Source organism: Arachis ipaensis, chromosome B2 (genome assembly GCF_059453495.1).
Source record: "Arachis ipaensis isolate K30076 ecotype BB chromosome B2, ASM5945349v1, whole genome shotgun sequence".
Lineage (NCBI taxonomy): Eukaryota > Viridiplantae > Streptophyta > Magnoliopsida > Fabales > Fabaceae > Arachis > Arachis ipaensis.
This window is the reverse complement of record NC_142437.1, coordinates 122,335,837-122,348,687: the sequence shown is the minus strand read 5'-3', so window position 1 is coordinate 122,348,687 and position 12,851 is coordinate 122,335,837. Positions and strand designations below refer to the sequence as shown.

At 43.0% G+C, this 12,851-nt stretch overlaps 1 pseudogene; it reads right to left on the bottom strand.

Annotated features, from left to right (window-relative positions):
* Positions 1-7,525: 7,525 nt before the first annotated feature.
* LOC148575464 (uncharacterized) lies at positions 7,526-8,424 on the bottom strand (annotated as a pseudogene).
* Between the last annotated feature and the right edge of the window lie 4,427 nt (positions 8,425-12,851).

Genomic DNA, 12,851 nt, shown 5'->3' with positions numbered 1-12,851 from the left:
ATTCGAATGCAACTGTAAGAAGGGCATCAAATTACAAATCTACCATTTGTGCTATACCCATAATAGCTAGAATCTCGATTTAACTCTTAAAATCTTTCGATATTACGATTTTAAATGAGTTTATCGATTTTACGAAATTTGTACTAAGTCTGACGATTTTACGATTTAAATCTTGTTAAGATTTTACGTTTTACGTTTTTTATTTACTTTTTCGATTTCACGTAAAATCTCGATTTTCTCTACCTTGGCTATACCTCATGTGCCATGGTGCATGACACGGATACTGAACACACTAGAACACATTAATTTTAAAATTTAATAAATAAAATATGGAAACATGACGTATATATAAATAATTATGTTATATATATATATATATTAAAATTATTAAAATTAACCACTAATATAAAATATATATTAAAATACAAATAACACATTAAAAATAAATTAAATTATACTTGTATTTATACATAAGTATATTAGAGGTTGATTTTAGTAACTGATTTTAATGTACAAATAATATTTTTAATATATAAAATATAAAATATTTTTTTAGATAAATTATAATAATATTTTGATTTTTTTAATATTAAAATATAAAATAATTAAATTAATGTCTTTTTTCAATTATATAAAGTATTTACAATATTTTTTATTTTAATAAATAATAATATATTTCTAAATAAATTTTAAGAATACATGTTAAGAATAAAGCTAGATACACTAATACGTGATAATATTTAAGTGTATCTAAATGTATTCAAAAAAATGTTTTATTTTTTATAAAAATACGATTGAATACAACTGTTCATACCCTGACCCAATAATAAAGGCCCAGAACCAAGCGAAAAGGCCTAATCCAAAGGGTTGGGCCTCACCCAGTACCAATCTTCGTCTTAGGAAGTCGGTACTCGCCACGACTTGATCTAAAGAAGTCGGGAACGAGGGTTAACTGGCAGATAAGCACTCATTTGAATGAGTAACTGCCCCTAGAATCTCTCTAACCACTTCCACAAGCCATATCTTAACTTCCCTAAGATAAAGGGACAGTTAACACCCTAAAAAAGTGGCACTACTCAAACGGTGGTTATTGGTTCACCACTATAAATACACTGACACTTCTCAGGTATCTCTAAGTCCCAATACTCTCTAGACCTGCTCACACCCTTGCTGACTTAGGCATCGGAGTGTCTTTGCAGGTACCACCCCCCATCCTTTCACACGCACAAGTCGGACGGAGGGCACCGAGTTGCAAATCCACTTGAAAGCCTCCTCCTTCATACGTTTGGGCCAACCAACGCCATCCAGCCCATTAATCTCCGGTTACCCATCGTAACATTGGCGCCGTTGCCGGGGAACCCGAGAGATCAACCAGTGATGGCGGATAGATCTCCTAAAGAGGGTCATGTGGAGTCAGATTCTGAACAAGAGAATCTAGACACCGGAAACAATGATGCAGACTTGACCCTTCACCAGGAAGCCAATGACCAACACAGGGAGGGTACCTCCGGAATAAAAAATCCGAAGGTGAATTCTTCAGAAGGGCGCGAATCAGAGAAAGAGGGACCATCCCATTCAACTGAGCTCATGGGATTAGTCCACAGTCGCCTCGAACAGTTAGAACAGGAACGGGAGCGACAAAAGGAAACTGAAAAGAACCTAAAAGAGGAGATGGAGCGACGAAAAGAGTTAGAAAGAAAACTCTTAAAGTTAGAATCCTCCCTCAAATGTCGGAACTCCCGTGACGAGCGAGAAGAACCGCCCCTAGGAGGGGAGGATCCTTTCAGTGAGGACATAATGAGGGCAAAAGTTCCGAGGAACTTCAAAAGCCCCGATATGGACCTCTACGATGGAACCTCGGATCCGAAGCATCACTTAAGCAACTTCAAAAGTCGGATGTACCTAGCCGATGCTTCCGACGCTACGCGATGCAAAGCTTTCCCGACCACTCTATCGAAAGCAGCAATGAAGTGGTTCGACAGCCTCCCTCCGAGGTCGGTCACCAGTTTTGAAGACCTCTCAAGGAAGTTTTTGATGAGGTTCTCCATCCAGAAAGACAAAGTGAAACATGCGCCGAGCCTCCTGGGAATAAAACAGGAGGTCGGAGAGTCCTTACGAGCCTATATGGAAAGGTTCAACAAAGCATGTTTAGAGATTCAAGACCTGCCCACAGAGGCAGTCATAATGGGGTTAGTCAATGGGCTTAGAGAAGGTCCCTTCTCACAATCCATATCTAAAAGACACCCCATCTCTCTAAGTGATGTACAGGAAAGAGCTGAAAAGTACATCAACATGGAGGAAAATGCTAAACTGAGAGACCTGAGTTGGCGACCTGGGTACCCTCCCTCAACAAAAGAGAGGGAGAGGGAAACCAAGAAAAAGGAAGAACTCGGTCTCGATAGACCAAGAAAATATCACTCTTATACTCCTCTGAAAGTTTCCATAGTAGATGTATACAGAGAGATTTGTAACACTGAAAGGCTGCCACCCCCCAGACCCATTAAAAATAAAAAAGGGGGGAGTCGCAGCGACTACTGTGAGTACCATAAAATATATGGTCACTCCACAAACGACTACTACGACCTTAAAAACGTGATAGAAAAGCTGGCTAGAGAAGGTCGGCTTGACAGATATCTCATAGAAAGGTCGGACAGTCAAGGAAAGAGAAAGCGAGATGATATGGACAGAAGAGACCCACCACCGCAGACTCCGGAGAGACATATCTATATGATCTCAGGGGGATTCGCGGGAGGGGGACTCACCAAATCCTCTCGCAAAAGACACCTCAAGAGAGTCTACCAGGTCGAGGAAGAGTCATCCGACCTCCCTACCATTTCATTCACAAAAGAGGATGGGCAAGGAATAATTCCTGGACACGATGATCCGGTGGTAATAACTATGATCCTGGCAAATGCCCACCTCCACAGAACCCTAGTAGACCAAGGAAGCTCAGCGGACATCCTTTTTAAGCCCGCTTTTGACAAACTAGGGTTGGATGAGAAAGAATTAAGAGCCTACCCCGACACCTTGTATGGATTAGGTGACACGCCAATAAAACCACTGGGATTTTTGCCCCTCCACACCACTTTTGGAAAGGGGAAAAAATCAAAGACTCTGAGTATAGACTTCATAGTCATCGATGTGGGGTCAGCATATAATGCTTTAATCGGCAGAGCTACCCTTAATCGACTCGGAGCAGTGGTATCCACACCCTACCTTTGCATGAAATTCCCGACCTCAGCGGGGATAGCAACGGTAAGGGGAGATCAGAAGTTGGCAAGGAAATGCTACAATGAAAGCCTAAACCTGAGAGGAAAAGGCAGAGAAATTCACACAATAGAGCTCGGTGGTGCAAGGGCTAGAGAAGAGCTGCGACCACAGCCGGGAGGAAAAACCGAAGAAATACAGGTCGGCGAGGAAGAAGAAAAAAAATACTCACATAGGAGCCAACCTAGGGGAAACCCTAAAACAAGGGTTGACTAAGCTCCTACGAGATAACTCCGATCTCTTCGCCTGGAAGGCCTCCGACATGCCTGGGATAGACCCCGAGCTCATGTCCCATAAGCTCTCGGTCTACCCGGGATCCCGACCTGTACAACAAAGAAGACGCAAGCTCGGCCCAGAGCGAGCCCTAGTAGTAGAAGAGCAAATACAGGCACTCCTGGAAGCTGGCTTCATCAGAGAAGTCAAGTACCCAACATGGCTAGCCAATGTAGTGCTAGTCAAAAAACAAAATGGTAAATGGAGAATGTGTGTTAACTATACCGACCTAAATAAGGCATGTCCCAAGGACCCTTATCCGCTGCCAAGCATTGATACCCTAGTAGACTCCAGCTCGGGGTATCAATACTTATCATTCATGGACGCCTACTCGGGGTATAACCAAATCCCGATGTATGAGCCAGACCAAGAGAAGACATCATTCATCACACCCAGAGCTAATTTCTGCTACGTGGTCATGCCATTTGGACTAAAAAATACAGGGGCCACATATCAGAGGTTGATGAATAAGGTGTTTGCCTCTCACCTAGGGAGTCTAATGGAAGTATACGTCGACGACATGCTGGTAAAGACCAAGAAAGAAGTCGACATCTTGTCTGACCTCTCACAAGTCTTTGACACCATAAGGTTGCACGGGATGAGACTAAATCCCGCAAAGTGCGCCTTCGCGGTAGAGGCAGGGAAATTCCTAGGGTTTATGCTAACACAAAGAGGGATCGAAGCTAATCCTGATAAGTGTAGAGCTATCCTGGAGATGAAAAGCCCGACTTGTTTGAGAGAGGTCCAGCAGCTAAATGGCCGACTTGCAGCCCTTTCCAGATTCTTGGCAGGATCAGCATTAAAGTCCCTCCCACTATTCTCCTTACTGAGAAAGGTATGTCAGTTCGAATGGACTCCTGAATGCGAGGAGGCGTTCCAGGAGTTCAAAAGGTTCTTGAGCTAACCTCCTATTCTGACCCGACCTGTAGCTGGAAAAGATCTCGTCCTATACTTATCTGTAGCAGACAAGGCTGTCTCATCAGCCCTGATAAGAGAAGACGAGGTCGGCCAGCACCCAGTATATTTCATCAGCAAAGTTTTGCAAGGCCCCGAGCTAAGGTACAACAAACTAGAGAAGTTTGCCTACTCCTTAGTAGTAGCATCACGAAGGCTACGGCCTTACTTTCAAGCTCACACAATAAGAGTCCACACGAACCAACCCATGAAGCAAATCCTCCAAAAGACGGATGTTGCAGGGAGAATGGTTCAATGGGCAATAGAGCTCTCCGAGTTCGATTTGAGATATGAAACTCGGATAGCAATTAAAGCCCAGTGCCTCACCGACTTCATTGCAGAATATACAGGAGATCAAAAGGAAAAACCAACTACATGGAAACTCTATGTAGATGGATCCTCCAACAAAACAGGAAGCGGTGCAGGCATAATATTAGTAGATGAAAGAGGAACCCAGATAGAGGTTTCCCTCAAATTTGAATTCCCAGCTTCAAATAATCAGGCGGAGTATGAAGCCTTGATTGTAGGATTGAAGCTGGCAGAAGAAGTCGGTGCTACAAAGGTGATGATATACAGCGACTCACAAGTGGTGACCTCCCAAATAAGTGGAGAATATCAGGCAAAAGACCCAAATATGAAGAGGTACTTGGAAAAAACCCTGGAACTCCTTGGGCGCTTTGCAAAAACCGAGGTGAGACACATAACTCGGGATCTAAACAGCAGAGCAGACGCCCTATCCAAATTAGCAAGTTCCAAGCCAGGAGGGAATAATAGAAGCCTGATCCAAGAAACTCTCTAAGAACCCTCCGTGGTAAAAGTAGAAGACAAACAAGAGGTCCTTGAGGTAGTCGGACTAAACCTCGGATGGATGAGCACCTTGGTCGAATACATGAAATTCGACATCCTCCCCAAGGAGGAGAAAGAGGCTAAGAAAATCCGTAGGGAAGCACAACACTACACCTTGGTGAGAAATATTCTCTACAGAAGGGGGATATCAACACCATTATTAAAGTGCGTACCGACCTCAAGGACTACCGAGGTGTTAGAGGAGGTACATAGTGGGATCTGCAGAAACCATCTCGGGGTGAGGTCATTAGCCAGGAAAGTGATCCGAGCTGGATTCTACTGGCCAACCTTGCAGAAAGATGCCACAGAATTTGTGAAAAAGTGCCAACCATGTCAGATGCATGCAAACTTCCACGTGGCTCCTCCGGAGGAGCTCATCAGTATCACTTCTCCATGGCCCTTTGCAAAATGGGGAATGGATTTGCTAGGTCCTTTTCATCAGGCGCCAGGACAAGTCAGATACCTGATCGTGGGAATAGATTATTTCACAAAGTTGATAGAAGCATAACCATTGGCCACCATCACCGCACAAAGAAGTCGGAGGTTCCTCTACAAAAATATCATCACAAGGTATGGGATACCTCATTCCATTACTACAGATAATGGAACCCAGTTCACTGACTCTACCTTTAGAAGCCTAGTAGCCAGTATGAAAATCAAACACCAGTTCACCTCGGTGGAGCACCCACAAGCCAATGGACAAGCCGAGGCAGCCAACAAAGTCATATTGGCAGGGCTAAAGAAGAGATTACAAGATGCAAAAGGAGCTTGGGCTGAGGAGCTCCCACAAGTGCTATGGGCTTACAGGATGACCCCCCAATCCGCCACTGGAGAAACACCATTTCGACTAGTTTATGGCGTAGAAGCCATGATCCCAATAGAGGTCAACGAGCAAAGTCCAAGAGTGATTCTTCATGACGAGATCGGAAATATACAGGGGCACAAAGAGGAGCTCAATTTGCTCCCAGAATTCCGAGAAGAAGCCCAGATAAGAGAAGCGGCGTTGAAGCAAAGGATGACTGCAAGATACAACAAAAAAGTCATTCGAAGAGCATTCACCCCAAGTGACTTGGTCTTGATCAGAAACGACATTGGAGTCAACAAATCAGGGGAAGGAAAGCTCGCTGCAAATTGGAAGGGACCATACAAAATCAACGAGGTCTTAGGAAAAGGCTATTATAAAGTGACCGACCTGGACGGCACCGAGTTACCGAGGTCGTGGCATGCTTGTAATATGAAAAGGTACTACAGTTAAAAGCGAACTCTACTCCCTGATGTACTCTTTTCCCAACTTCATAATTTTTTCCCAAAATTAAAGGGTTTTTTCTGGAGAAGGGTTTTTAACGAGGCATCATAGTAGGGACTAAGGGAAATAGACTGTCAAAAACCCTTAGTAGCAATAAAGTACCCCCTGATTAATAAAGATCTTTTTTATATCTCTTAAATTCCTTTGTTGATTTCTCTTTCTTTCGACGAAACGCGCCGACTTAAGCTCGACAAAACGTGAAAATCCCATGAAACCGACCTAGATGGTCGTCAGGATAAAACGACGAGGTACAAGTCGGCGTAAAGAGGTTATAGAAGTTGATCATGATAAACTCGGAGACATTCCGACTTTTGAAGTCGAAATGGGAAACCGAGTAAAACAAAAATGAATCACAAAAGTAGCCTAAGTCATGAAAGCTCAATTGAGCACCAGGAATAACAAAAAGAGATCGAAAAAACCCAAGAAAAGCTTAAAGGCTGTCCTAAAGCCCTTAAAAACAAAAGGTTCAGAAAAACGGACAAGCCAAAGAAAAGGTTTTTCAGAAAAGATCAAGGAAAAATCGAAAAAACACAATCAGAAAAGCATGCACGCATAAGGTAACTTAAACCCTTATCCAAAAAAGGGGTATTTATTTTTTAACTTAAACCCTTATTAAAAAAGGGTATTTCTAACGTTTTGTTTACGGCCTCAAAAGGCCCAAAGAAAACTGTTTAAACATCACCAACACAAATAAAGAGTTTAAAAAAGAGGGGACCCACAGGCCGGGCCCCCAAATAGCCAACAAATTACTTTTTAGGAAGAGGAGTAGACGGATCACCACCACCAGAGTCAGGAGGAGCGCCACTGGGACCGGGAAGAGAGGCATCCATAGGTGGTAAAGAGGAAGTCGAAGGAACAGTAGAAGAGCTCGGAGCGTCCTTAGGGCGAGGAGGGGACTCTATGATCCTTTGTCCCCGAGTTTTCAATTCTGACTCGGAAACAATCACGGGGACAGGAGGATCCACAATGGCACCATCAATGACGACTTTGTCGGGATCTAAAGGAGAAAGGTCCAAGTCAGGAGCAATGACTCCGACCTGCTTCTTAAAGATCCTCCAAGCCTCCTCGGCGCCATCAGCAATAGAGTCCTCCAACTCGGCATATGCCTTCCGAGAATTCAGCAGATCATTCTTCACAGCCACGAGATCTTCAAATAAATTTTGGTAGCTGTCCTGCGCTGTTTTCCTCAAGTCCACCTCCATGTTGCATTGGGCTTGCAACTTCCTCTCCTTCTCCCGGAGGTTATCTCTCTCCTCCTTCAGCTTGGCGACTTCCTCCTTCAACTCCCCCTCATGCTCTTGATACATACGAAGCCTTCCTTCCAGCTCCTCGACCCTTGAGGTCATTCCTAAAGAGTTGAGAGGAGCCTTCTCAAAAATATCCAAGAGTTTGCCACAAACCCCTGCCGCCTTGAGACTCTCCTCAACCAGAGTGGTAAGGTGGTGACGAACAGAAACATCATCCATGCTTATACGAGCATGGGGGTAGATGTTCTTTCGGACGAATGCAAGAGCATCCGCCTTAACCTCACCAGAAGAGCCAGACTCTAAGGTCTTGCGCTTCTTCTTCTCTGGCTCAGGAGAAGGTCGGGCATAGGGGGGCGGCTGAGAGGAAGCAGAAGAAGAAATCACAATAGGCTGGGAGGGAGTCCCAACATACCGAGGAAGAGGAGGAGGAGGAGGAGAGATAACCACCTTGGCGCCACCAGTCCTGGCGCGAGACCTTGCTTTGGCCTCCTGGACCCTCTGGTAAGACTCCTGAGCATTCTTCTTCGCCATCTCTACAAAAAGTAACAAAAAGTCAAACAAGTCGGTACAATAAAACGCAAGTCGGTAGTAAACTAGAAAAACAAAAGCTACCTAGTTGCGCCTGGATAAAAGTCGGAGACCCCTGGAGGAATTTCTTAGTGTCCAGATATGGGGCCCTCCCCCACACTTTTCAGAGGAACCCCACAACGGCCGCCTCCACTTCGTCTAGGTCATCCAGACCATACTTCTCACAGGGGGAGGCCTCCAACCATTACAAGGGAAAGCGGGGGGAAGAACTCTCGTCCAGAAAAAAGGGGTGGTGACCCTCTACAGCTTGAACTTTGAAAAAATAATTTTTAAAGTCATGGAAGGATTCGTCAAAAAGGGTGAAAACTCTCCGACCCTGTATGGCTCGGAAAGATACCCACTGTTGCTTATTGTTTAGCCCACTAAAGGGTTTGGTCATATGAAAAAGATAGAAAAAAATCTTCAAAGAGGTCGAGAATTCCAAAGCTTGGCTGATAAATTGATAAATTTTCAAAAAATCCCAAGAATTGGGGTGGAGCTGAGTAGGGGCAACCCGACAGTGATGCAAAACAGACATCTCAAAGTCTGAAAAAGGAAGAAAAACACCCAAACGGGTGATCATACACTCATACATAAAGAAAAAATGAGGGGCCGCCTCATTGGCCCTCCCAAAGCAAACCTGGTCTTCTAGACCCGGAACTACCAATTCATACTTCGGCTCATCTTCCTCAGAAGCACAAATTCTGTGGTGAGTATGAAGATGGGTAATAAACTCAGTATCGACCGAGGGTTCCTCCCCTAGGACCGTGACATCAACCCACTGAGAAAGAACATCTACGGAGGCCATTTCTTTTTCTTAAAAAGGTGACGAAAACCTACAAGGGAAAAAGAAAAGGAAAATAAAAAACACGGTCTCTAAAGGGAGGGGATACAGAACCAAAGTCTACAAACCAACCTATCTACAAAATAAAGGCATGCAAATAGAAAGGCATGTTACAGAAAGAATTAACCTTTATCCGAAAATGAGGGTTGGAGGAAGCAAAAGCCTTTGAAACGCGAGGGTGCAGCACGAACGAAGGAAGAGGAAATTTGAAAAATCGCAGAAACGAAACAATGAAAGAGAGGGAAAGTATTTATAAATACGTTAGGGGCACAATGGTAAAAATGGAGCAGTCATTAATAAAGACGCACCGTTACCAAGACCATTAATCCCTACGCGCATCCCTAACGGACGCGACACTTGATTAGACGTAACTGTCAGAACCAAAAGGTCACGAAAAGTCACGTCGGCTTCAGACCATCACGTCGGTCCTCCAACAAGTCGGCTACAACCCCGAGTAGAATACTCGAACCCAAATCTTAAAGAGAAATTGGGCTCGAGTAGGGGCACTGTTCATACCCTGGCCCAATAATAAAGGCCCAGAACCAAGCGAAAAGGCCTAATCCAAAGGGTTGGGCCTCACCCAGTACCAATCTTCGTCTTAGGAAGTCGGTACTCGCCACGACTTGATCTAAAGAAGTCGGGAACGAGGGTTAGCTGGCAGATAAGCACTCATTTGAATGAGTAATTGCCTCTAGAATCTCTCTAACCACTTCCACAAGCCATATCTTAACTTCCCTAAGATAAAGGGACGGTTAACACCCTAAAAAAGTGGCACTACTCCAACGGTGGTTATTGGTTCACCACTATAAATACACTGACACTTCTCAGGTATCTCTAAGTCCCAATACTCTCTAGACCTGCTCACACCCTTGCTGACTTAGGCATCGGAGTGTCTTTGCAGGTACCACCCCCCATCCTTTCACACGCACAAGTCGGACAGAGGGCACCGAGTTGCAGATCCACTTGAAAGCCTCCTCCTTCATACGTTTGGGCCAACCAACGCCATCCAGCCCATTAATCTCCGGTTACCCATCGTAACAACAACAGATCAGACGTCGATATTGTATCCAAAATATATCTGATACACAAACATAACAACTTAACAAAATATCCGTATTTTATAGCTCATGTGCAATAGCAAATTTACTTAAAGACTAAAATATTGAACTGGTGCATACTTTTGTGGAATTGTTTTGTCCGTATTTTTTTTTTCTTTTTTTGGATTTTGTTCATAAGTGCTTTAACGTAAATAAGAAAGGGAAAAATATTTTTTTCAACATAAATATTTCAATTTTGTATTCTTTAAAGAGTGTTCTTATACTTGTTAATAAAATTTGTTTTTTTGTTTAAAAGTAGGAATGGTCAAAATGAAAAAGAAAAAATTTGCAGAATAATTATTTTTGTCATGATTGAACTATTGGTACTTAGGTTTTAATATCAGAAACCCGACTTATTAGTTGAACTCCCATCAAAAGGGTAGAAGTCTTTTAGCAGTTATTTTTATTACTTGAACTCAAGATCATTAATTAAGTGATGAAGATGCTTTCAACTTTGATTAATTTCACTCTGATTATGAATAAATTTAATGGATAAAAGTAAGCATAAATTTTATTAACAAAACTTTTTATCTAACTTTTATATTCCAAGCTAACACCGGCCTAAAAATCTAGAGTGAGAAGAGATACTCTTTTCTTTTCTTTTCTTTGTATTTTGGTGACTCCGAGAATGGACAAAAATTAAAGAACTTTGTAATTCTAAATGTATGGTGGAATTATACGTTAATGTCATGCAATGCAATTGTCATGAACAGAGCGTTGACTACGTGGTTAATATCCTTTCTTGTGCATTGCAATGCATGAATAAATAATAAATAAGAAAATAGAATTGTTACTGTGGGGTGAGTTGTTCCAGCACAACTAAATATGTGCAAACCAGCTTGTCAAAAACTGGACTCAGTCACAGCAACAATAATAACTCTTTTTGCCCCTCACTCTATACTTTATAGGATAGCTTTCAACTCTCAATCAAGAATTTGTAACACCGACCACCATATTATTCTATTTTATACCATATGATCCTTAGAGTAATTAAAAACAAAAGTGAAAAGAAATGCTACCCTGATCTATTCCCTTAAGTATGTGGTACTCTAGTAATAATTAATTGCATTAAAAATATGTTATTGGAGGCAATAATAACTCATAAAATTGAAGTATTAAATAGTAGATTATGAAATAGGGATGTTTCTCTTTATATTATAGTAGTATTTATTGGAATAAATTAATTTCAATAACCCAGATCATCCATATTGAATCACACAAAATATATCATAATACGGAAGTGTACCTTCATTCATAGAAATCAGAAATTGACAGAAGGATTTAGATCTTGGTTCTTTCGATCTTCTTCAACCAAAGCCTTCTATATTCCTAGGCGGTTGAATTGCAACTCTTTTGATGAGGAAAGAGCAACAAAGTTGGCTTGGGTATGTTGGGGACCGAAACTCTGAAGGCACTTGTTCATACCCTGGGTCGAGATGTCCGACCCGGGATGATCGACGACAAAGCGACCGACCTGTTCAGGTCTGGAATCTCCGATCTCTTCTCAAAGAGCTCGGCCAAATCACCAGGAAAGTCCAAAAAGGGCCCAAATAGAGGAATACGACCCAAACCCAAAGGCACCCAAGCCTATAGAGGTAAGGGCGGTTCCCTTGAAGATAAGGTGACCCCACTCAAAGATAAGATAAGATAAGATAACTATCTTATCTCCAAAAAGGTCACTCCACACTACTATAAATACACTGGAGCACCCAGGTATAACTCAGACTCTGATTCTACAAAAAATACCTGCTTAATATCCTTGCTAACTTAAGTATCGGAGTCCCTTGCAAGTACCGCCACCCTCCGGTGACAAAGGATCAGCAGCATTGCCAGTCCAACAAGTCGGACACGACAGCTCCGGCCACCACCCACCAGCCGGGCACGTCATCTCCAACCAGCACAGAAGATCTCGTCCGAGATCGATCTACAATTTCAGGTAACCCTCGGAACATTGGCGTCGTTGCCGGAGACCTGGAAGTCATCCCATCATCATGGCGGACAACCTTGACAACGACCACGACTCTGATCTAGAAGATAGGACGCCGCATAAGAATGCGGACACTACACCAAAGGATACTTCTCCACCTAACAAAGACAAGAATTCACCCAACACGGGAGCCATTGAGGCACTTCAGGATCCACTAAAACAACTCAAAAAAGAGGTCGAGTATCAACGAGAGGCCGAGAGACCTACGAAGGGAAGCTAGGCGACGCCACGAATTAGAGGACAAACTCCTAAAACTCGAAGCCAATCTCAAAACTAAAACCACTCGATCCAACCACGAAGATAGCTCCCGCAAGGACCAAGACCAATTCACCAAAGAGATCATGAAGGCCAAAATTCTAAAAGACTTCAAACCGCCCGACATGACTCTGTACGATGGCACATCAGATCCCAGTCATCATCTCAGCAATTTCAGAAGTAGAATGTATCTCACCGACGTCTCAGA